At 39.6% G+C, this 25,730-nt stretch overlaps 1 protein-coding gene across 3 annotated transcripts in view; it reads right to left on the bottom strand.

Annotated features, from left to right (window-relative positions):
- CASR (calcium sensing receptor) overlaps positions 1 to 24,751 on the bottom strand; it is a 72,439-nt gene extending 47,688 nt beyond the window's left edge. The window contains exon 1 of one of the 3 annotated variants that reach the window (XM_082763881.1): positions 24,676 to 24,751. The gene's annotated coding sequence lies outside the window, so the exon portion shown is untranslated. Of the gene's footprint in view, positions 1 to 21,508; positions 21,628 to 24,325; positions 24,469 to 24,675 lie in introns of those variants that run through there. The other 2 variants (XM_082763879.1, XM_082763880.1) reach the window with 2 other exon arrangements.
- Between the last annotated feature and the right edge of the window lie 979 nt (positions 24,752 to 25,730).

Here is a 25,730-nt window from a genome sequence, read left to right as displayed (position 1 = left end):
ACAGCTCACAGAAGAAAATCCAACACTGCCTTACAGAACACTATGTAGGTAACTGGAAGTTTCTCCATCTTTCTCAGTTCTTAGTCAATCTTCTTTCTTTCCTAACAGAAGCATGTCTGGGGTTGAGAAGAGGGCTCAATCCCTCTAGCACAATCTTTCTTCCTTTCTAGGCATGCCCATAAAAAATACAATCGTATTATACACTTTGCATCAGGGCATTTCTTAAGATGTTTTTCTCTACAAGCAAATGAAAAGAAGCTTCAGATCAGTTCTTGTATATGAACAAATGCCAATCCATGAACATAATTTCTGAAACTGTGCTTCTTTAATCTGTTTTAGAATAAGAAGTAAATATCCTTGTTATCAAGTTTTGGATGCTTTGTACCCTACATCCATTTTTTTTTTTTTTTGTCTTCCAACTGCTTAGAAAATAACTGTTTAGAAGGACTGGTCAAAAGGATTAGACATTTTTAAATGGTTTCCTCTCTATGCTATGTCATGAAGCAGGAAAGAATTGGAGAGTGATGTAGGAGATGCCAAAGTAGTCAGTGGTCTGTAAGTAGTTAAAATTACATGATGTAGTGCTGTGCCATTCAAAAGAGATCTCACACTTTCTGACTGGCCAGTGTAAGATATTCTGGTTAGCAAGATGAAATGTCAGAGAACATGAAATTATAGAATAAGAACACTAGAATAAAGAAAAACATAAGTATCTTCCTGTATTTTTCAGAGTTAATAAACTAGCTTTTGATCATTCCTTTAAAAATAGCAGGAGCAAAATAAGCTTGGATTATCTAAATAAATATGAGAAGAATCTGGGTTGTATCAGCAAAATTCTTTCCAAAACTTTCTATGATGCATTGAGGTTCATTGCAAGCTACTAGAAATGTCAATCTGTCTGTAAAGTATAACTTTAAAAATAAGTAGGATAACAGATTTCTGATAACAATGTGGTATGGCTTTGTCAAAAATGATGTTTTCCTGGAGGTGGCATGGGCAAGGGTCCTTGACATGATACCTGCTTCTTTCTCCTGACTAGGTAGCCTTACTCCAATCACTTTCCTTGTCTGGGACTTGTCTTCCTGACTTGTAAGAGTAGCTAGAAATTATTTCAGAAATTTCTTGCAACTATGCTTCCTCAATGTGAAACTGACAAATATCAAACTGAATATCAGCTGAATTAAGGTTGATTCAGACTTTCCTCTAGGAAAAAAATATAAATCAGATTTGAGAACTGAACATTTTTCCCAATTCAACTTTGTGAAATTGCTTGCAAGGGAGAAACATATTTTGCCTAGTAATTTCCTTTAATTTTATTTGATTAAAAAAAAAATATCTCAGTCTGAAGCAAAACACATTTTTGATCCCATTTTTTCCCCTGCAGAATCCTCAGTGAACCAAATAATAAGGACAACTGTAATTCTGAGCCAATTTCAACATAAATCCAATTCAGAAAAAACACTTAAGTATGTGCTCAACTTTAGTGAGATTGACTGTAATGAAATTTAGTAGATTCTAAAAGCTTACCATGTACTTTAGTGGTTTGCTGAATCAGAAGCCAAAGTAGCCCCTGGCTGGCTGCTCCATTCTCATTTATACTCTTATTAAAAACAAACACTTTATTTTTGTTGGATGGTTTAATTTATCATTGTCCAGTGTGATTTATTAATAAATTATTTTAGATTTTTTTTTCCCTACACTTTCTTTCCTTTACACTTCTAGTTCTCTACTGTCCCAGGATGTCTTCCCCTCCCCTCCCCTCCCCCATTTTTCTATTGCCTATTTTCTATTTGTTATGATTTTTAAACCAAATAATTATTCCTTCTCCAGCTTTCTTCTCTCTCCTTTCATTCTAATAGCAAAAATCTCTCCCATTTTTGTATTTCTTCTGCCTGTATACTATGTGTAACCTCTTCCCATTAAAGAAGGCAAGGGTGAATAAGGACCTAAAAGGTCCCCAGGAAAGGAAAGTATTATTAATATACAGAGAGTCTTGATAAGTTCATGGGAAAATCTGGACTCTTAACAAGGACAGAAGTTCTGCTGAACCCATGAAATTCACTAAACATAGATCAGTGGAAGGCAAAGAAGAAAATCAACAATAGAAATGTAGGCATGAGGAGAGGTGAGTGACTGACACAGACAGGCATATGTCCTGCCCTAGTCCTACAGGGAGAGAACAGCAGGTTTTGCTGACTCAACCCTGCAGAGCTGGCTTGTGCTAGCATGTCTCATGGCAGCAGTAGCACAGGGTGGAATACAATACCATACACTATATGCTGATACCTGAATAGGACCAATAACCCTTATTTTCATGTGCAATGCACTGGAAGATCAAAGTGATATGCAAGGACTTGTTTATCTTCTATGGCTTTATTATTCATCTAAGAAATGCTGGCTGGGTCTGTGGAGCTCCACTTCCCTGCTAAAGATGTCAATGAGATAACAAAGACCCATGACATGCAGCCAGTACTGGCAGTACCAAATCCAAAGCAGCAATGTGCAAGCACCCAGCATAGCTGTCCCCTATTGCTCCACCTGCCCTTTGCAGGGATGTACTATATTTTTTACAAGTTTGTACAAAACTTTCCATGATTAATTGTAGAAGATGAGGAGGACTAATTCAAATATTTTTTCAATATTCTGTTAAAGATTATTTACAGAATTAATTTTGAACCCTACAGATGCATAGTTTCTGCTCTGTAATGTATGGGAGTTATAGAAATTGCCATCTTTATTCAAAGCAGCATCTCATTTGGTCTGAGACCTCATATCTCATTTGGTGTGAGATCCTGCAGTACCCAGTGATATATGCTTCAACAATACTGTGCTAGACTATTATAACATTAGTGTCTCAAGAAATATTTCTAGCTCCACTAGTTAACAGTTGGTTAACATCCTAAGCAGTTTTGTGAATATCAACCCTATAAGTCAGTTCTAGAATAAAGTAATCAACATCTTGCTCAGTGTGAGTGAAGGAAGCAGAACTGAGGTGAAGTTGTGGACAAGGGAAAATATTCAAATTCTAAAATAATCTGCATTTTGAGCTAAGGACTTCATCCAACCTTCACTGTACAAAAAAGGAATGCCTAAAAGTGCAAGTATTATTTTTCAGCACACAAAAACTTATGTGCTTAAAACAGTATAGGACAGAAAATCATCATCCTTTCTGTCAGAGTTCCTCTCTGAAATAAAGCAGGGGATCCCAAGCTTGTCTTTGGTGAGTCTAATTTATAGAGTTTGCATTCCTTATTTTTCCAATGGAGCCCTTTTCCCCCTTTCATTAGACACATAAGTTTTTCCAATTTGTTACTGAAGAAAGATTGGCAAGGATTATCAATGCATCATTGCAGGACAGATGACCCTTTCCTCTGCTTCCTTTCAATACCTAGCACAAAAAATTCCCATAGAAAGATAAAAGCAAATCTATTCTTTCGTGTCATGGAAAGTGCTGAAGAATGCTCTGCTTTACTGCACAAGCTGGCACAGTACAAATGACCCAAACACTGTCAGATGGAGCCTGGCTGCTGTACTAATCATCCCCCCCATGCAGTGGGATTGCCCAGGAGCACTACAGGCCTATGGACAGGCTCTGGTAGGGATGGGGCTCTTGACCAGTGAGGAGAAAAATGATGTCAGAAACCCAGGAAGATATATTATGGCTTTCACAGTCTTTGCTTTCACATTCTTCACATTCACAGCCCTTTTTATTTCCCATGTCGTTCAGAAATCAGAAGAGACCGTGGATAGGAACTGTGAGCTGGCACTCCTGCCAATTAGCCACTGGGCCTTGAGTACCATGTCCCAAAGAATCTACATAGGCCTGAGGTAAGCAGGATCATCTATGCATCCCTAACAAACACAACCACATCATTTGACCACAACATTGCAACCCCTAGTGAGCACGGTGCTCTTTTAAAGTAATATTTTAATTTGACTTCTCCCCTCCCCACCTCGTTCTGAAGGTGATCTTTCTGGAACACAAAAACAGTCAGGGTCACACTCCAGTGAGCCCCAGCCACCTCACCTGCCTGCCAACTCTGCAGCTATATGTGCTTCATCTCCGGGACGACGGTGTGACTTTTGGAGGCTCCATGCCTCATTTAGCCGTGGTAATGGCCTAATTGGGTTGGAAAAATGCAGGAGCAGGAGCGTGATAAAAAAAAAAAAAACAAAAAAACAAAAAACACAACAGCTCTCCGGTGCTTATTTAAGCAAGTGGAAAAAGAAAGAAAATAAAAGAATAGAATAGAAATGTAAAAATAAAAAATAAACACATTTCCTACCTTGACTAGATATTTATGCATATATCTTTGTTTATAACAAGGAATTAGGCTGACTGGTGGTGCTGCTGTCAGGGTTAACGTAGCAAATGAAGGCATGCCAGGACAGGGCCAGACTTAGATGTGCATTTCACTTCCAGTGATGGTTTCCATGGGCACAAATTCACCCCAACCCCTGCCCCCATCCACGGCTTTTCACTCTATCACTGAACGGTTCTCAGCATTGGTAGAGTCAATGGGTGCTTTCAGCAACTACTTGGGAGGGGAAACAACACAATTCTGGTGACAGGAGTGACTCCTCTGCAAGTTCAAGTCATAAAACAAATCGTAGAATCATAGACAATCTGAGTTGGAAGGAACCCACAAGGATCAATGTGTGTTCACCATTTCTTGGCCATACTTTCCCCTCACCTAGGAGTTTTTTTTTTTTTTTTTCTCCTTACAAAAGGAGAACCATCCAGCTTAGTCTTGAGTCGCTCCTATAATTATTCATGGCAGTCTATAAATCTCCCAAAGAAGGATTCTCCTCAAGAAACTGGCTGCCCTAGGCTTGGACTGGCGCATGCTTCGTTGGGTTAGAAACTGGCTGGATAGCCGGACCCAAAGAGTCGTGGTGAATGGAGCCAAGTCCAGTTGGAGGCCAGTCACTAGTGGCGTCCCCCAGGGCTCGGTGCTGGGGCCGGTCCTCTTTAATATCTTCATCGCTGATCTGGACGAGGGCATTGAGTGCACCCTCAGTAAGTTTGCAGATGACACCAAGCTATGCGCATGTGTCGATCTGCTTGAGGGTAGGAAAGCTCTGCAGGAGGATCTGGATAGGCTGCACCGATGGGCTGAGGTCAACTGCATGAAGTTTAACAAGGCCAAGTGCCGGGTCCTGCACCTGGGGTGCAATAACCCCAAGCAGAGCTATAGGCTGGGAGAGGAATGGTTGGAGAGCTGCCAGGCAGAGAAGGACCTGGGAGTGATGGTGGATAGTCAGCTGAATATGAGCCAGCAGTGTGCTCAGGTGGCCAAGAAGGCCAACAGCATCCTGGCTTGTATCAGGAACAGTGTGACCAGCAGGGCTAGGGAGGTGATCGTCCCCCTGTACTCAGCTCTGGTGAGGCCGCACCTCGAGTACTGTGTTCAGTTTTGGGCCCTTCACTACAAGAAGGACATCAAGGTGCTTGAGCGGGTGCAGAGAAGGGCGACGAAGCTGTTGAGGGGCCTGGAGAACAAGTCCTACGAGGAGCGGCTGAGGGAGCTGGGCTTGTTCAGCCTGGAGAAGAGGAGGCTCAAGGGCGACCTTATTGCACTCTACAGATACCTTAAAGGAGGCTGTAGCGAGGTGGGGGTTGGTCTATTCTCCCACGTGCCTGGTGACAGGACGAGGGGGAATGGGCTTAAGTTGCGCCAGGGGAGTTTTAGGTTAGATGTTAGGAAGAACTTCTTCACTGAAAGGGTTGTTAGACATTGGAACAGGCTGCCCAGGGAAGTGGTGGAGTCATCATCCCTGGAAGTCTTCAAAAGACGTTTAGATGTAGAGCTTAGGGATATGGTTTAGTGGGGACTGCTAGCGTTAGGTCAGAGGTTGGACTCGATGATCTTGAGGTCTCTTCCAACCTAGAAATTCTGTGATTCTGTAAGGAAATTCGGAAATTTTATCTCTGTCCTCTGGAAATGTCAGGAAAAGAACTGGAGGGAGGCAAGAGACAGACCATTATTAAGCTTCAAAAGGTGCCTCACCCCTTCATTTAGGGATCTGTTCTCCAGCAATGATACAAGTGCAAGGCTGGGGAATGACCCATGCTCTCCTCCACGCAAAGATAAACCTGAAGATCAGAATGTATCTGCATTGATGATGTTTTAGAAATGCTGTGATCCAGCAACAAACAGCACAGAATAAGAATGCAGCTGGTAGGACCAAAAAAAAAAATAAAAATAAAATCTTTTTAGGCAACCATTTGCCTCCTTTTGGAATCTTGCTGGAATCATTCCTAATGACTTTTTACTCATCTCCTCAGTGAAAGCTTTCTTCTTATTATCATTTAGTTCTTATTACAATTTCCTTGCTAACTTGAAATAAACTGTGTCATCAGGGCTGTACTCTTGCTAAAAAGTATGTACTGTATCTTTCAAGTGTACAATAACAAAATGACTGTTAAGATTACCAGGGCTCCTGTGGTAATGCAGACACTTCCCTGTCAAAGCTAAAATAGATCAGCCACAAATGTGTTTCTGGTGGAGTAGATGGTGTAACTGCTTGCCTTGAACTGGCAGTTGCCTAGGTAGTGGTGATAGTCACCATGTGCAAGCAGAATGTGTCATCAATCATAATAGAGGATCGGTTCCAAAATATAGACTTGGAACTTTAAACAGGACAAAATTCCAAAGTTTAGGATGATTGTTAGCCCAATTGACTGGTAGTGTAAAATCAAATGGGAAATGTAAAATAAAGTGCTAAGCATATCCAATCACAAGCCAAAAATGCACTTCTAAGCACAAAAATATTTATACTAAACCAGAAGCTGTCTGGGCTAGATGATGGCAATAAAACAGTAAAACTCACTTATCTGCAGCATGAAAGAAAAGGAAGAGTAAATGTTAATAACAATTTATAAGATAAAATATGCAGGAAACTTATGAGGGAACTTAATAAAATCAAGGAAATACTAATAGTTAATAGAGTTTTATGAGAGAAAAAAGATATTTTTATAAATATTAGAAAAAGTTTTGAACTGGCCATGAGCCCATTGCTAGGTGTGGATGATAAAACTATAAATGGCAATCCAGAAAAGGCGGCAATACCCAATAAACATTTTGTCCTTTGCACAAGGACAAAATTGTCCTTGGAATGAAGCTGGAGAATGTATCATCCCATATTACGTCAGCCCAACAAAATTCACTGTAGGTAATAAAAAGAGATGTGAGATGAGATCTGCTAAAATTAAATGTTTTCAAATCAACAGGCCTGGAGTCTTACATAAACTGTATGAGGAGTTCTTCGAACCACTGATGTTGATACTGACCATCTCATGGAAAACGGGGAAAATTCCAAAGGGCCAGAGAACTGCAAATGTATCTAGGTGTTAAATAATTACTAAAGAAGGAATGCCCAGGAAATTTTAGGCATTGTACCCCAATATCAATGTGGATACAACAATGAAATCAATTAAATTAGCATTATTTCTAAAAAATCAGAAAGGATAAAGTGAAATTAACACGAATTGTCTTGTGTCCCCCACCTCCCCCTATTTTATTCTGAGAAGCTGCTTGATAAATGTGACTGTGTAGAGTACCAAATGGACTTCTCCAAGGTATATGGGCAAATGCATTTGAAAATTGCAATTAAAGGAGAGATTCAAAACTAATTTATGGAGAAATCTCAAAGGATTTTTAAAGGCATTATATCAATGAGTGGGGGCATTTCTATAGAGATCAGTTGGAGATCAGTCTCGTTTTGAGTTTCTTTATTTATTATTTATTAACTAGTCATCTAGATAGCAAAATAAAACTGGTTTTGTTAAAAACTGAGAAGAACAGAAAAGCTAGCATTGAAGAGAATAATTTTCATGTTTAAATGATCACTAATGTCGGAATATATAAACTACAACTCTCCCATGGTGACTAGTGGCTTTCTGAATTGTGCTCCATAAACTCATCTTTCTGGTAACTCTGCATTGAGATGTACACTACAACCAACTCTCATGTTTCAAGGTCTCTGTTGACGGCCTGAAGGAGGTAGAGAACAGCTCTTTTTTCTGATGCCCAATTTACCCACACACTCTAGGATGTTTGACGGAAGACAAAGCTTCATTGATCGGCAGCAGCCAGACTAGGACCTTGGAAAAGTTGCACCAGTGTCCTGTTAGGACACAAAGAATCTTTCTTTTCTGAAGTGTGTGTGTTGGTCTATCTTGCTCACATGCTGAGGGTCAAATTTAAAGTCAGATATGGAATTAGGAAGGAATTTTCCATCTCACAAAGACTGGCGAGAATCCCAAGTGCAGCTAAGTCACTGTTTTCTCTTCTTATCTCCCTAGACTTCCACAGGGAGATGCAAACAACAAACTTAAACCTAGAGATTTGATAGATTTACAAGATCTTCAAATATTCAAACACATTTTTTCAGGGGATGCAATCACAGCCTTGTTTATTGTGATTATATGTGCAGCAAAGGACATGCATAGCATCTGGGTAAAGGAAGGGTACATATCCATGACAGTTTTGCTGCAAGCTCCTCAGAGCATAACATTTTTAAAAGCCAACATGTATATAGAGTATGTGTGCCATACTTATCACTGTCATGAAATGAGAACAATGTGATAGTGGATTATGCTGCAGATTGTCTATACTTTGGCTGTTGAGGAATTAACTCAGTGGAGCTTTCACATTTCAGCTGTCTAGGCAACTGTTTTTGAGTATCTAAAAAAGTTAACAGAAACTGAAAAAAGTTGCCACTGGTTTTAAGTGTTGTAACTAGTGGTGTTGACATATCAATTTACTGACAAGGGAAGTGTTTCCTATAGTGTCAGCATTGTAAAAGTTGAAGTCTAGGTCACGTGTATACTTGTCTTGAACATAAACAAAAAGCCCTGATAAATTCCAGATCCAGAGTGCTTGTGCTGTGGGTGCTACTGTAGTGAAGCAGAACAAGCCCAGCTTGATTTTCAGATAGTAGGCTAAACCTGCAGTGTTAGCAATGGTGTTTTATTTTGTTTTGACTTAGAAACTGAATAGAACAAAGACAAAGCCTCAGAAGAAGAATAAATATAGATTAGCAAGAGGTCATTTCATTGATAGTTCACTTTCAAGAGAGCTAACTACATTTACAATGGGAAGCACAAATGCAGCACCTGAAAACACATTCTCTAACCCTCCTGAGGCTTCTCAATAAAGTAATGTACAATTTTCTTTGCTTTTTAACTCCACAGATTCAATATTCAAAATGTGCCTTTGCTAAGCCCAAGTCTACCAGATCTGTAGTTTGCTAAAAAAAGCTAATGTGATACAAAGCAAAGGGAAATAATCTTAAAACCAACTTGTCAATGGAAAAATGGTCATATAATTCCCCTTCCCGCTATTAAAAAGAGAGACCTAAGATGTACCACAGAAATTCACTTGAGCAAATCTGCATTTCTGCAATCTGGAAAACTCTATGAAAATACCAGCTAGGCAGTGAAAAAGTACCATCACAAAAGTATCATCACAAACATTCAGAAAGTGACTTGGAGCAGCTAATTTTAATCAAATTTTTACCCTCTCCCATTTATTTATTTTTTAATTATGTCTGAAAACACTGCTAAAGAGCCTTGCAAAAGACCTAGCACAATCATCATTTAATTATTAAATGTCAAGGCTACTCCTAAATCTTAAGAGGACAGGAAGCTCATTTCTCTTGATATTTGCAAAGCTGAAGGAAACAACTTCAAACAAAGCAAAACACCCCCGTATTGGTCCTTCTGCAAGGAATCAAGGAGAACACAAATCTAACATTAACATTTATAACCTCTTTCTGAGCTTAACTTATTAACAACAAAAACATGGCTATGAAAACAGTAGTAGGAGGTACACTGTATCAGTAAGATTTCCAGTGTTCACTGTATATGCCATGTTTCTTGACAGCTTGATTTCTTGCTTGGCCGTTTACTCCTTGTATATTGGATGCAGCAAAAGAAACCTCTTCTTACCAAGACAGTAAATAGAGAGATAGCAATTAGCTTTGACCTTTTCAGTGGAGGATGGATTATACTGAAAATGAGTCATTGTTTCTCAGTAGAATAAAGGAAGAGGATATTATTATACATACCTTTTAATGATAATAATACTGCATACACCTCTCATACTTTCTCTCCAAGGATCCACGACTTCCTAATGAACATTAAATGAAGTCTTGCCTCACCTCCACACTCTTGGAAGACAAATAGTTCTTCCCCACAATGTGCAAGTGGGAGGATATAATGAACAGCTAATTCTTATGCACCTAATTAAAATAGATGTTTTCATGATTTTATTTGTAAATGTTTATTTAATTTATGTAAAGTGAAATCAGGAAAAGTATACCATTCCATGCCAGACTCTCTCCATCCTTTCAGCTCTTTGAAGCCTTTGAGCAAAGAGCCTGTAAATTCAATTTCTGTGTCTGGAGGCTCAGCACTAATAACTCTGTCTGGAACATCAGTATCAAGGGACACTAAGTGTTTTCAGAGTTTATAGGAAGCCACAAAGGGTTTTCTGAAGAGATAGAAAAGTTTCCTGTTATCTTAGGAATATTATCTTAGAGATAGATTAATAAGAGGGGAATATTATAAAAATATATTATTTTGATTATCAGACTCCCAGTAAGAACACCAAGATTTATATACAGATACAGAGAAAAATAGATCCACACCTCTATATGACTTGCCTAGACCCTTTCTTCAGCATAAATTATTGCTGGTTATTTCAGAACTATATACACTGAGCTGCAATAATTAACCTTTCACCTTAAGTGTCATCTTCATCTTCTACAGTTTTAAGTTGTTGAAGCACTGATGCAAAAGGACTTCATATTTCTACCAGTAAGTTTCATCATTAGCAATGAATATTTTTATTGCTCTTATTATTTGTCATTACTTAAAAAAAAAAAAAAAAAAAAAAAAAAAAGATAAATCACTTTTGTAAGCCTGTTATATTCCTGGGTTGAAAAAAAAAATTATCTTGTGCTTTAGTTTTCCACCAGTTGACACCAGTCACACAGTATCCATTCTGTACTGCTTTTTTCTGTCTATATTGGCTGAAGGATGGAGATGGGAAAGTGCTCACAAACATATTGTTACGTACATGGTAAGACCATCACGAAGAGACCATGCTGAAACTGTACTTAGGGGACAAAAAATAAGGAACACTCTGTTGAAATCCAGAAATGCATGTTCAGCTGTTCTTTTTCTTATTTCAAAGGTAAGCCATTTTTGACTCAGTTGTCTTTACTATATTTGCTTGTTACTGTATCTTCTGTCAAGAACTATCAATTAGACACCATCACAATTCTTATTTATGTACCTATATGATTATTTCTGAATTTATGGTTTATAAATGGATATTTATACTCAAAAGTTTCATTAATACATTTATGTATTTAAAATCATGTAAACTCAGCAGTGAAGCACCGTGTCTTTGTCTGCCTGTCAATCTGCTGTTCCTGGGTTTGGTCTCACTACTAAGACTATTACCTATTCTGTGTCTTCTGGAATCTAGCCATGTTGGATAAAATTAGCATCATATAAGCCCTGTAAAAACACGCAAATTGAGCTTTACCTGCAGCTTTAAAACAATACAGTTTTTAGGGTAAATTCTGATGTCTCATTTGCAAGAATACAGGTGCCAAACACATATAGTTACACAGTTCCATCACCTTCAGAAGTTCTGGTCTTGAGAGAGGTGCCTGTTTAAACACTTTTAATACATTTGACACACATTGAAATGGACCAATCATTGCAGGTAGTACAACTTTTCCTAAGCCAGAACATCTTCTGTAAAATATAGACCTATACCTGAAACAACCACTCTCCCCTTCACCCCCCATAAAAAAGTTGCTGAATGAACAGTTACAATGTTTGGTAACAATAGGGCATGGAAATAACAAATGAAACTAAGAACTGGAGATTTAGTGAGAGAAAACACATTGGACTACAGTTTGATCAAATAAATGCTAATTGTTTATGTCACAACACCACAAACACTTGCCGTTTCAATAGACACTATAGATGAGAGTCCTCAGACCTGGGAACTGAAGTCAGAAAGAGCTGGATAATTAGGTATGTTTGAAAAGCCCAGTAACTTCCTAGTCAAATGTTTAGGTATTAATTAAGTATAAAAATCTCACCCTTGAGAATCTAAGTCTTGCTGAAAAGCAGCAGGAGCTTGGCTTACACCTGTCCAAGATGTATTTATTTACCATGTAGGTGTCATTCAGTTTCAAAACCACTAGACAGCCACCCCTATAACAAAGCTATGTCATAAATAAATAAATAATCCCTATGTAGTGAATGCTGGCAGAACTTAAGATATTTTTCCATTCAGCGTCAGAAGAATTACAAAACCTTTCCCAGTTTTAAGCCAGAAATGTCAGAAACATTGCTCAGGAACAAACATGGACATTGGAGAGGTGGACACTTGTCTATAACACAGTTTCTGGAGATCTGCCATCTCTGCTTGGTGTTGACTTGGCTGAAAGACTTGAACCAACCAAACTTCAGATTATTGTAATTCAATTGTGAAGTGGGTCTTTGTTTTTTGACCCCAAACTATACTGTGTTTTTGCAAAAACAAAACAAAACAAACAACAACAACAAACACCACCTTTCTGATACAACTTCCATGTTTCCATAATTTGATTTAAATAATTTAATTTTCTGTTAAATCCTGCCCTCATTCATCTTTCAGATGAGTATCACTGAAAAGACCTCCAATCTCCCTTATCCCTGTTCACACATGACTATAGTAATCTACCATTTTGCTCAAGAACACACCCAGACAAGCTGGTGAACTGCTCAGACCCCCAGATGAAGTGTCCGAAGCTAGGCTTTTAAAGTAGACCGAAGAAATGTGGTCTGCCACTGGTCAAACCACACAGCAAGAAGTCTGAACCAAATTTACCAATACTGAAAAGGTTTGACAATAGGAAATTCAGGATCCTAGTGAGAAAAATGCACAGTACCAGAAGCCAGAAGGTAGATAAAAAGAGTACACAGCTGGAATCTCATCACAGAGGAGGAGCATCCCAGTCTCTTTACTTGCCATCTTATTCCATGGCAATTTATGTAGCTCCCAACTTAATTGCTACCTTCAAATCTTTCAACAGGTCATTCATATGTTGTGTAGGAAATCTGTAATTCAGGATAAAAAAACTGATGAGTGGTTAACCAGACAAAACTAAGTGTTGACTTGCTCACCAGAGAGCATCAATTCTCTGACTTGAAAAGCCTGACCTGGAGTCAGTTTTGAAAAGAGAGTTCAGTCTCTGTCACTCAGGTCTTGCAGTGCCAGTTGCCATTATCTTTAAACTATTTTTCAAAGCATGTTCAATGTAATGCATTCATATGATTATTAGAAGTACATATATTTTATTTCTTTCTTTATTATTATTTTAATACCATTTTTTTTTTTTTTTTTATAACATAGGATACCAGAAATGCTCAAAATACAGGTAAAGACAAAGTTGAAGTAGCATGTCTGGTTCAAGCTCTATTCTATTCTGTCAATACAAAACTGTTGTTCAGACAGATAACATATAAGAAGGTTTCTTTTTCTTGGTATCATTTAACCTTGAAAGGATCCATTAGCTGCATACATATTTTCTAACTTCTAAACTAATAATATTTTAAGACTATGGAATAGTGAATAATACATGAAGAACAGCAAAGGAAATTTACTACTGATAAAAATTTCTAAATAAGTATTAAATCTGTGTAAAGTTGATTAAAATTTCAAAATCTGCTATCAATTTTACTTATATTCTATTAGTAATAATCTGATTACTTATGTGTGATTAAATGATCCTGGAATCAGGATGCAAGAGCAGGAGCTTTTCTTCAAATCCGGGCTGAACCTGACTGATTATTTTTCCTTTTTGTTTAAATGAGATGAAACAACTTCTGTCATGGCAACACCTGAACTAGAACTGAACTAAAAAATTAGCTAGCTCAACCCCACAGCACGAGCTAAAGTCTGTACAGATCTGTTTGTCCATTGTTTCATTTTTCAACTAGATGAGATTTGCATTATCATGTAATCTTTATTTATACATTCATACAGTATTCCTAGAAAAATATCATATCAAGCAGCTGTTATTATCATTTTGTACGTATCACTGTAACATCTTGGAGCATGTAGAATTTTTTGGAAGAAATGGTTGTAGGATAGTTCATTTAACAATCTGCAGAAGAACCACAAGATCTTTCTGTTTCTTCAGTCATAGGAAAAATGCAGGTATATTGAATCAGAGTTAGGATAAGACCATTTGATATAGTTATAAATTTTGTTCAGAGTGAGGAAATCTATATATTTTTTTTTCATAAAATGGTTATTGTAAACCTTTTAAGTTGCACTGCAAATATGCACCAGGATAAACAGATATCAGGACTCCAACAAACTGTCAGGACTTGCAAACTAAGTAAGCAGTGGAAGACAGATTTATTTTTTACCTTCTTAAGATCTACACAATCCATGTATAAAAGTATTTTATTATTTTATTAATGAAAAAATAAAGATAGTGGAAAGCAATGCATCTCAGCATCTGTTACAACCCATAGGTTAAACATTTAACCGAGGAGGAACTATGAGCTGCAACAATTACACATAAGTAAATGCTGCTGTACAAGTCATGCCCAGATTCTCCAAGCTGTTCTTGGCATAAGGCCAGATGGGACAGGGTGAAACAGAAATAACTTTATGACATCTTTGCATTTCCCCAAATCCAGTAACAAACAGGGAGGCCAGCTTCAGCCCTGCATGTTGCTGTATAACTACAGGACCACCCTGCATCACTCAGTTGCCCATGATTCTGACAAGGTTTTTAACAACTGAGTACCACTGGGGGAAGGTTATCTTTAACTCCCATGGGTATTTTCTCTAATTACAGAAAAAGTTAAGGAAGTTAGCAGGTTCTCAGGAGATTGGTCTCTAAATTTTAGAAACAACTTAAAACTGTAATCCACAAACTTTTTGGAAGAAAGTGCCAAAATATTAACATGAGAGCACTTAAATTTAATGTGGACAAAGTACATAGGAAAAGCAGAGAGATCCCTTAGGGTCACTGTTCATCTTTGACTTCTATCAGTCCACAGTATCAAAAGAAAAAGATTAGAGCATGAGTTATCTAACCCTACTGTCAGCTCTATTAGTGAAACCGTGTTCCTTTAATTAAGAGATATGTATCTCATAATCCCCTTCTCCAACAGGATGTGAATTCTTTCTCACCTAAAATACTTAACGTAGGAGGAAATGTGCATTGCTGGGTACACATCGGCACTGTTATGTTAGATGCTTAACCAAGAATTATGTCCTTTTTCCTTCCTTGTTATTGTTGCTGTAATGTTGCCTGAATAACTTTAGTAGTTGCTTTGCTTCTGAAGAAGATGCTACATTATTAGCTTAAGCATCATAGAGCTTTGTTAGCTGGCGACTACAAACTGAAGCAAAGACAAATTATTTAAAGCAAAAAAGAAATTTAAGAGCACAGATCCCAGTGGGCAAAAATAAATAAAATAGGCTTTTAAATGTTTTATATGCTCACGGAAAATTCTCCCTGTCATCTTTGGGTCTGGAAATCATGTTACTTTCAAACTCGAATGCAAACTGCCATCTAAACCCATATTTAGACCAATAACATGAATCATAAAATGAACATGAGTACCCAGCAATAGAGATCTGAAAATTATTGTTGTATATTTTTTATATTTTGATAATCCTTGATACAAAATGGAAACCCATTATGCTGTAATTATACATTTTTAAAAGCTCTTTCAGATCTTTTGATGAAAGACAGTATCTGGAGGCCAAGCCATTGTCAACAGTTATTACTGTCTAGAATTTTATGTTCAAATCCTGGATCAATTCAGCCATACTTTCTTGTTTCTGAGGCAGCTATTTAAATATGCTGTGATTTACTACAAGGAGAGCTTTCAGTCAAGGCCACATAACGTAGAGCTGTTTTAAAAAGCTATGATAAAAACAAAATCTTAATATTCCATGAGTTGTGTGCAAGTGTATTCACTTCATAATTTGTAATATATTATTATTTTTAATGGCCATTGCTCCAAGATTACCTTCCAGTCTGCAAATTGTTAACAACAACAACAAGTTGTTACAACGAATTGTGCCCTCTGTGTCACTTAGGTGCTTCCATATTTTCCTGTCTGGTGTTACAACTGTCACTTAAAAGTCAGTAATTTTCTAGGCAATACTAATGAAGAGAGAGGGTACAAATAGTTGTGTCAGCTCTGCTAGTTTTGCAATGTTAATAGAAACCACAGTGCTCAAGATTTGTTTTTGTCTTTTGTAAGTGCAGCTCTCACCTTGATAAATATGGCAACAGATGTATTGAATAGGAAAATAGGACTATTAGAAATCACATCCCAGAATAAAATTTCACTCTAAAAATTGAAAATGGTAAAGATATCTCAGTATTGCTTACACGAGAGATAATTTGGCAAAACCATAAAACTTTCAGGAAGAAGACATTTCAGAATAAAATCTTTAAACTACTTTGATATAGTGGCATCACACTACTCTACCCAGCTACCTTGTTCAGCACTGTAGACATAATGTCAGACATCTGAATTCAACCAGAGCAGTTCCAGTTTGACAAGTACTGAAATCTGGCTAGATCCAGGCCCTACCTAAGTTCTTTCAGCTCTATCATTGCATGGGAGGTGTCCAACAACATAAAGAACCACTGTATCTCTTCTCCCCATATAGTTCATCCATGACACTCACCACACTCATCACATGAACATATCAGCATTTCTAGTCGTATTAAACTCCTCTCCATTCAGAGTGCCTTCTGCCCAATATTTGTTGGTCTTCCATCATAAAATACTTCCTTGCCCGAAATGAAAACTTAAATAAACTTTGTGAAAGCAACAACACTAGCTACAGCAAAACAACCCCATGGACTTACTCTGCTTCATTCTGGCTCTTTCCAATAAAAGTTGATAGGCTCTGCCTGTATGAGATTCCAGACATAGAGCTACAGATACATCTATGGTCAGAGCATGAACTCAGCAAGAATGTACCTATGACTTTGTTGATTGGCAATCAGGTGTTTTAATTTGAATCACAATTTCCAGCTAAATTAAACACTTCTGGCTCTCATGGTTGTGGACCAAAATGTCAACACACAAGTACAGAGAAACAAATACAGTAAATGTGGCAGACAATCCAGAAGAGGAAGCAATTGCAGTTCTTAATACCAAGGAACTGAAGTTCAAATGCTCAAATGTTCCTGAGATACTCATTACCCACTTCAGGCACAGAATTTTTTCCACCCTCAAAGTATCATTCAGATGCTGCCTAGCCTTGGATGGTCAAGATATCTTCTCTGCATGCTAACACATTGACGCTATGCCTCCTGCATCATTTCATAGGGAGACTCTGCTCAAAGTTCTCAAATTGAAAGCTCCAAGACATCATATTTGAAGTACATGCTCTGATCTAACTGTAGAGAGAGGAGGAAAAAGGCTTTTCCTTAAGATTAAGCAGAGGTTTCTGTTTGATAGCTTTTCAGAGGTGTAGGTATGCAAATGCCCATGAAAATGGACAAGATACATCAGATATATGACACATGATACATGATACCATTAAATGTGCAAACAAGCCTTCCAAGATATGGAAGCAGCAGTTTACCTTTGCTAGCTGGTACAATTACTCAACCTAACACTGTCCTGGGAAGTAAAAGAAACAGAATCTCTTATTGATGTATTTATTGAAGACATAAGTCTAAATCATACCAAAAAATCATGCCTTTGCGTTCACCTATAGATTCACACACCACTGTTGCTATTAATGTTTGTGTCTTTATTACAATGTTTTAGACAAGGGTAATATATAGGGTGATGTATTTAAGGATGTTGTGGTGCAATGGGTGGAAACTATTTCTGCTGTTTAGAAACCAATTTTATATCCAGTATGTCATTTGTTAACTGGATCCAGCCCCTTCAATCTCTAATTCATAAAACAGAAGAATTACAGTTGTCTTCCTATGGTAAGATAAGGACTGTAGGCAGGTTGCCTGGAATCATGATAAAAGCAGCGTAAGACTTAGGATTACATTTTGGTTTATAAATCTGTGCTTTTTCCCTAGACTGAAGGCTACTAAATGGAGAAAACTCATCAGCAGCATTTGCTGTTTTATCATTTATGCAAGAATATGACAGTCTTGCAAAGTATATGACTATGAAGAAAGACTCATGGTATTTGTGGGACTTAAATGTGATGTAGATTAGTTGTCCTTAATTGTCCTTTGAGAACTGCTGCCTTTCTAATATGAAGTCTCCTGGAAGGAACTACTTCCATTATTAAAAATACTTTCAAAACCCTTGTGTAGAGAGAACAACATCTTAGCAAGATGCCCCAGTGCATGGCATAGAGTGAGTTTACTGTTTGGTGTAGACAGGGTACAGTTTAGTTAAATTCCTCCTCAAAGGCTAAATGTAGAATGTGTTATAAAATTTAAACAAAGAAAGATAGATCTGAAAACTGGTTTAGTATTGCAGGGCTTGGATGGCTGGCTCACTCAATGTTAGTCAGAAGTTCCTTACAAATACCAATTATGATACTTTCAAAATATTTAAGAATGCATGCAGCTAAGTAGTTCACCTTGAAAACAGCTACCATAGTGGACTGCATGTGGCACATGTAGACCCACAGAGCTTCCCACAACTCTCAAGTGAGGCCAAAGAACAGAGCAGAAATGTGCATTGTGTGTGACAGCAATGAGGTGAGAGGTGAAAAATGATGGGAGTAAGAAGGCAACCCCTGCCAAAAGCACCAACTACCTAGACACTGTTTTGGATATTTAAACCTGCCTACACACTGTTCTGAGAGAACTGCACCAGGCTGGCAGACATAACACCAAACCTACAGGTCCTTACCCTTCCAGGACACAGCAGCTGTGGGCTAGGCAGCGTACTGTTTTGCATCGAAAATGACAGTCACTATGTATTTTAAAGGATCCTGAACATTTTTGGGAAGAGGGAGGGGGCTTGATGAAATTGTCTGCAAGCTCTACATCATCTCAGGCTTCTCAAAGATGAATTTAAGTAATGCTGGATGAACATGAAATCTGTTACCTCTATCCCCAATCTGTAATTTCACTGGTGAATCCCATCATCACCAAAGCCCATGCTCTCTTTCTGCCTTGCCTCTGTGGAGATCTGTGTGCAATGGACCATGCAAATGCAGCCGTGAGTGGATACTTCTGAAGACCTTCTAAATTTGCTGAATACTTTGACACTAAAAGCTGGTGTAAGAGGCACAGATCTGCTGCACACTCACTGAGACAGTTGCTCCCATCTCCATCACCTGCTCATACTTCCAGTTGGTGCTAGAGGAGCTAGGAGTAATGGGGCTGGAGGAAATCTCCCCATAATACTACATGTCTCCAACAGCTTGTCTTCAGTGGTGCTCCTTTTGCACAGGCAGTTTCTCAATCAAAGCAACTTCTCAAACAAATGCTTAATTATTGGTGTCATGCCACTAGTAAGACAAAGGATGGAAAAACAGAAATGGGGAATGAATGTCACCATTTCAAGCAATGTTGCAAAATGAAAACAAAGCACAGAGAACAGAAAGCAGAAAATACAGGTTATTTGGTACTTCTTGGAGAAAAGGGCTACATCTGTTAAACTCTGTCTTGAGGACATGATGACAGGAGATGAAAAGATGAAATGTCTTTCATCTCCTTAACCTAATCTGCCTGGGACAATCTCACCACTTTATAGCAAGGACCAGCTTTTTTTCTGTTTGCAGAGCACATTATAGATGAGTATTCTGGTTTCTGACATGCCCTCCTAAGAGAAGTAATGGTAACAGCAATATGTCAGCAGCCCTGCTGCTTGCAAAACCCAGCACACTGCTCTGAGCAGCATCACAGTGCTAGAAAGACTTGCAGACTGAAAGCAGAAAGTGGGGAGGGCTTTTTACAGCAGAGGTGATTTACACTGACAATTTAATGTTAGACTTTGCTTTGGGTTGCTCCTAAATGTTCTGTTTCTCATAAGAGGTATGTAAAGGATCCTAAAGAACCTAGTTTCCCAATATTTTAACTCACAATATCAAGTGTTCAAGCATATTAGTGGCACAATAAAGAAACAGATGCATCAGGTATCAAACTCTCAAGTTACAGCAAACTTTCTGTAGATACGTAGAAATGCTCTTTGATTATTCATGATTAACATCTGAAGTCAACTGACTAAAGTTACATGAATTCTTGCATATTTGGTTTGCTCAGAGTAGTTGGTGCATCTGTTAATATCTCTTAATACTCATATATTGCTAATTGCAAGTTTAAAGTGCAACTATTAAAATTTACTAACAATTTAAACTAAGAATAAACTAAAATTTGCAGATCCTGTAATTTAAGGAAGTGTAGAGAATTTCTTGTTATTCATTATGGGCCATTTAATGCATTCCTACCTTATTAAGCTGAAGTAACTGTGTCTCTAGACACTGACTACGAGTAAAAATCTCAAAAATAGTCTATTTGTGTACACTATTACACAAATCAAGCATACAAACGAATTCCTGCAGGCAGTAGCAGAGACAGTGAGCTAGTTTCAACAGATGCCAACATTTTAGTTGCAATGAGCAGTGTATTCAGATGGCTTATCTATTATTTTGGTGGTGAGATGTCTCTGAACAGACTGAGTTTTTATTTTATTTTATTTTATTTTATTTTATTTTATTTTATTTTATTTTATTTTATTTTATTTTATTTTATTTTATTTTATTTTATTTTATTTTATTTTATTTTATTTTATTTATTTCAGGACCATCAGTGTACCTTCCTAGCTGACTCACAGCTATGTATTCATTTTTGGAGAGGACTGAATTATGTTTCATGACTGTTCATGGGCTGCATCATAAATTCAAGACTACACACTCCCCTCTTTCCACTGATCTCCCACAGATGCCAAAAGGAAGCTTGCACAGAGATCAAAGGAAGAATCTGGGCTCTGTGTAGTAAAATAAAACTTTCAGTTGTTATTTTTTACATCACATTCAGAATTGCTCACTGGAAAATGTTCCCTTTGCTAGAATTACTGCTACCCTTGCTCCTGTCTCTTTTCCATTCCTTTGTTCTTTCTTTTCTCTGGCTTCTTTTCCTTCTTCTCTTTTTATCTGCCACCACAAGTTCCCATTCCCAATGCAATGCAGTGAAATGGTGGGTGTTGGAATGGACACAGCATGTGAAGTGCCACCATAGCCATGAGTACTTACACTTTGAGAAATCCTGGGGAGCAATGGTTCAAATCTACCTCCAGACTTAGGACACAGCACAATGGCCCTTACTATCTGCGTAAGACAATGCTGCAGGACTGTAGCTACAGTATCACAGTTGTGTTAAAAACAAAACAAAACAACAGCAACAAACCCAAAGCCTCCTCCCACCCCAGCCATGTTTGCCACATGAAAAACAAACAAACAACAAAAAAAAACCACCCAGGCACTTACTAACTGCCATCCCCATATCATACACTCACCCAGGTGTTCAGCGTCTTGTCCACCAAAGTACTCAATATCAGTGCAATGAATCGTATGTGTATGTTATTAAGTCAATGCCAAGTGCCCCAAGCTAATGATTAGAAAGTGTCAAGTTAAGTATCATGAAATTTTCCCTACGACTGAAAACTTCATTTTGATCACTAAAGCTAGTTTCAGATACAGGGGATCCAGTTGTAAGATCCACTTGAAGAATGCAAAACAGAAGCAGTCACATGATCCTATGCACCACAGCAGTCGATTGAAACCTCCTGAACACGGTGGGAAAAAGGACCAGAAAATTCTGAAACTTCCCTTTGCTTTCATGTTCCCATATGGTAATTAGGCTTTGAAACAATACAGAGTTTTTGGCATGGAAATTCCAGTGTGCTTTAAAAAAAACACCTATTTCTAAATGAGACATTTCCAACAAGACCACATAAAATGCTGTCCTTAACCCCACTTTTGAAACAGGAAAACTGAAAGGAAATAGTTTTTTCAAGGTCAGTGTCCAAACCCAGAACAAGTTCTGGAATCGTCTTTAGAATTAAGTCACTAGATCATATTGCACTCACTTGCGTTTCACATACACATGAAAAGATTACAATCTCTCATATTTTGTGAGCTGAGCAGTTCAGTTATCCTAACCTTCTCAACTGAATAAAATGTGTTCATATGGAATAGCCCTGATACATTAGAAAAGAAGATTTTGATACTAGAGCTACCAATGCCCTCCTCAGTCTACTTTGAGTATCAATAACGTTCTTGCAATCCTTGGCACAAATTAGCGCAGGTAAAGCATTCCTCACTCTTGCAGTTAATAAGTGACCAAGAAAGTCCATCAACTTATGCAGAAGAGGTTGTTTGCAGCCACCAGTACACATGCAGATGGAATGGGAGCTTACTGAAAAGCTCTTACTGTCTCATTTGACATTTTTGCTTATATTTCAGAAGATAATTCTAACGAGGTAATCTAATATCAAGAAAGCATTGCTCTTTGAGAGTGGTGCAAAGCATGTCAGACTGACAAACCTGGAATCTTCCACTGAGCCTTAAATTTAGTGTAGAAAGTAACTGTACAATCTTCTCCTTCAACATCACTCTACTGCTGCTTTGAGAACAATGCCAAAATGTTGCCTGGATGTCACCCATTCCACCACTAACCTTAGAAAAAATTATAGGTTGGACAGTTTGGTGTCAAATACTGTGAAACACACTTTGCACAAAGTCGGGATCACCCTAGGAAATATGTAGGTGACTTCAAATGCTTCCTCTGAACAGCCATCAGCTCCCTTCACTGCCACTCAGTACACCTTGGCAAAAATATATTTAATAATCATCCTAACCATATTTTTTCCCCTCTCACAACTAGAAAGGATGTATGGATACAGAAACCATGACACTGAGATCAATGACCACATCCCAGAGAATTCACTGGGAGCAGGACTGGATCCTGTTCCCTGGGCTGGAAGTTGCATTTCTCATTGAAAGGAGAGCTTAGTAATGCAGCTTGGTGAGGCTGCAGAAAGGCAGGACAGAGAGGAAAGAGTCCACAGCTGCCCAGCCCCAGCCTAAATCAGGAACGGGAGTTAAGGGCTCTAATTTCCACTACTAGCATAAACACTTTCAGGGACACTACACTGTCTGGAAATTAGCCTTAGCAATGCCTCACTAATATTCCCCTGACCTCGCCCCTCCCAGCACATCCTCTTTACATTTACACCAGTTAGTGAAACTCGAGTAGCTCGCAAGAAAGTCCTGACTGTGATAGAAACACTACCCAAATGGGGAAATCAGGGAAGGATGCAGATGCAAAGCCACTCTCCTCCACACACCATGACAGAACAGGAGCATCACACTGGTGCTGCTGGGATATGTAGGGTGACTGGCTTGTCCGTTATGTCCCTTGCTCCTCTAAGTGCAGCCTGGGTTGTCCAGCATGGTTAATTCTAGTTTGTGCAGCAAGCACACAGAGGCAGGTTTGGGGGGCAAAACCTGACAGAAAACAGGAGGTCTGCATATATTGGGCTGTCTGTTTCAGGTTGGAAAAACATCATCAAAAACGGAAACACTTCAAATGATTAAATGTATCAAAGGAATTCTAAAGATTGTATCCCCAGAAGTAAAAATGAAGGTTTTAAGAAAAGACTCTAGTTTTTTTGAAATCCCTTCAGACATATGGTAACATTTTGAGTAGTGTTTGGAGTTCCCCAAGCAATAATTATGATTCAGTATACACGATATCGCTGTTAGTTGCTTTCCATCGGGACAACTTGAGGCGATTTTTTTCCCCACCACGTGTGATTTCAGTGAAACGACCTGTTGCTCTTCAAAGTTTTGTTATGAATTACGGTTCTTCGCCTCAATATTATTTCTAGATAACTTCAGCCAGAGAAAACACCTCTGAGCTGTCCGGCGATCTCTCCTTTTGCCGGATGGTAGCTGTACCACAAGCCATCCTGCCCCAGATTTGTGGAGGGGAGGCGGAGGGGGTCCCTCCGACGAGTTACGTCTGCATCCGGCATTGCCGGCCGGGCTCAGTCAGCCGGGGATGCCCCTCGCTCCCCGTCGCCCCCGACTCGCGCCCCCACCCCGCTGCTCCTCCGCTCTCCCGCACCCGCAAAGCCCAAACCCGGCGCTGCGCTGCCCTGCGGGCTCCCCCCTCCCGGGCACGGAGCAGACCCCGCGGGCTGCGCCCCGTCCCTTCCCCGTGCGCCCCCAGCCCCCAGCAAGGGCGGGCTGCTCCCGACGGCAGCGCTGCCCACCCCGGCCCCGCTGCCGGGCGCCCACCCGCCCCCTTGCCCCCGCTCCCCGCTCACCTCGTCCCTCCGCCGGGGCTGCTCCTGCTGCCACCAGCGCCTGCCCTTACTCCGGCGCTGGGTAGGGCGGCGGCAGCATCCCCCGCCGGCCCCCCAGCTGCCGCGGCGGCACTTGCAGCCTCACGGGAACCGGCGGCGAGGGGAGGAGGGGGGTGGGGGAGAGAGAAACCCCTGGCCAGGGCCCCGTCCCAGCCCTCCCCGCCGCCTCCGGCACCCGGACCCGCTCCCACGGGCCACGCAGGCGGGGCGGGCGGCGGAGACCGCGGGGACCCGCCCGGGCGCGCCCCGCTCCCAGGCTCGGCAAAGCCCGGCCGGGGCACCGGGTGTGGGGTGGTGGGCGAAGCCGATACCTCTGCGAGGCTTCACCAAGGTTTTTTGCAGCGGGGCTGCCCCCACGGGCAAGTTCCCACGCGGGGCAGCGATGCGCCGGGATGCTCCGTGTGCCGCTCCCCTCCGTGTGCCGGCACTGGCCGGGCTGACACCCGAGCCCGGAGCCCTGTGGTGGGGCATTGCCGCGGGGAAGGAAAGCATCCCTTGCTTCGTTTTCCAAAGGGTAGAAACGGGGTCGGACTCCAGTTCACGCTGGGAAATCTCCAGCCTTCTTCTCTCTGTTTTTCCCCTGTGGCTTGAACCTGATGCGGTGAAGACAGTGCCAGAGACCTGGATCTCCGAAGCAGAAAATCCTCAGCTCTGTCTGTACTGTGTTGTGTGGTTGCGTGCATACATATAACCCCACATTTTCTTTATTCACCCAAATGGACAATTTATTTGGATCTTAAGAAACGAAATACAGAGAAAAAATGTTTTCATCAGTATTTGCTAGCACTTACCTTACACTTCTTTTCACATCCAAAGTTCAACACTGGTTGAGAGCCACACTGTCTTTTGGGATCATTACATAGTTTGTATCTGAAGCTCATCTCTTAGGTGTATATCTGAAGCTTATCTCTACTGCTTTTTTAAGATATCATGCTGCGTGTAGCTCTATACTCAGATTTTTGTGCCATTCTGCAGCTCAACCCCAGTGGTCTGGATACGTTCCAAAAGTTTAGTTTCAATTTTCCGAAGATAATAACAATGCAAATATTGTTAGAGTTTCAATGTACTTGTGAGAGTGACGCTTAGAATATATTAAAAGTGTATGGTAGCTTTCAACCTGAAGAGTTGACACAAGACCTTCGCTTCTGAAAGAGATTCACAAGGCCTAACTTTAGAAAATGACTAGTCCACATATTTTTGCAGAACTACCAATGCTCTCAAACCCACCTGGATCCTCAAATAGCATTGCACAAATCAGGAAGCAGTTAATTTTGCAGTTAATTTATTTTCCCATTTCTACTGCAGTACAATATATATATATTTTTTAAGAAATAGAGCAACATCCTTAGGAGTTTTTAAAGTATAA

Source organism: Aythya marila (genome assembly GCF_965140915.1).
Source record: "Aythya marila genome assembly, chromosome: 1".
Lineage (NCBI taxonomy): Eukaryota > Metazoa > Chordata > Aves > Anseriformes > Anatidae > Aythya > Aythya marila.
Note: the sequence above shows the minus strand (reverse complement) of the source record. Positions and strands in the feature narration are given on the sequence as shown.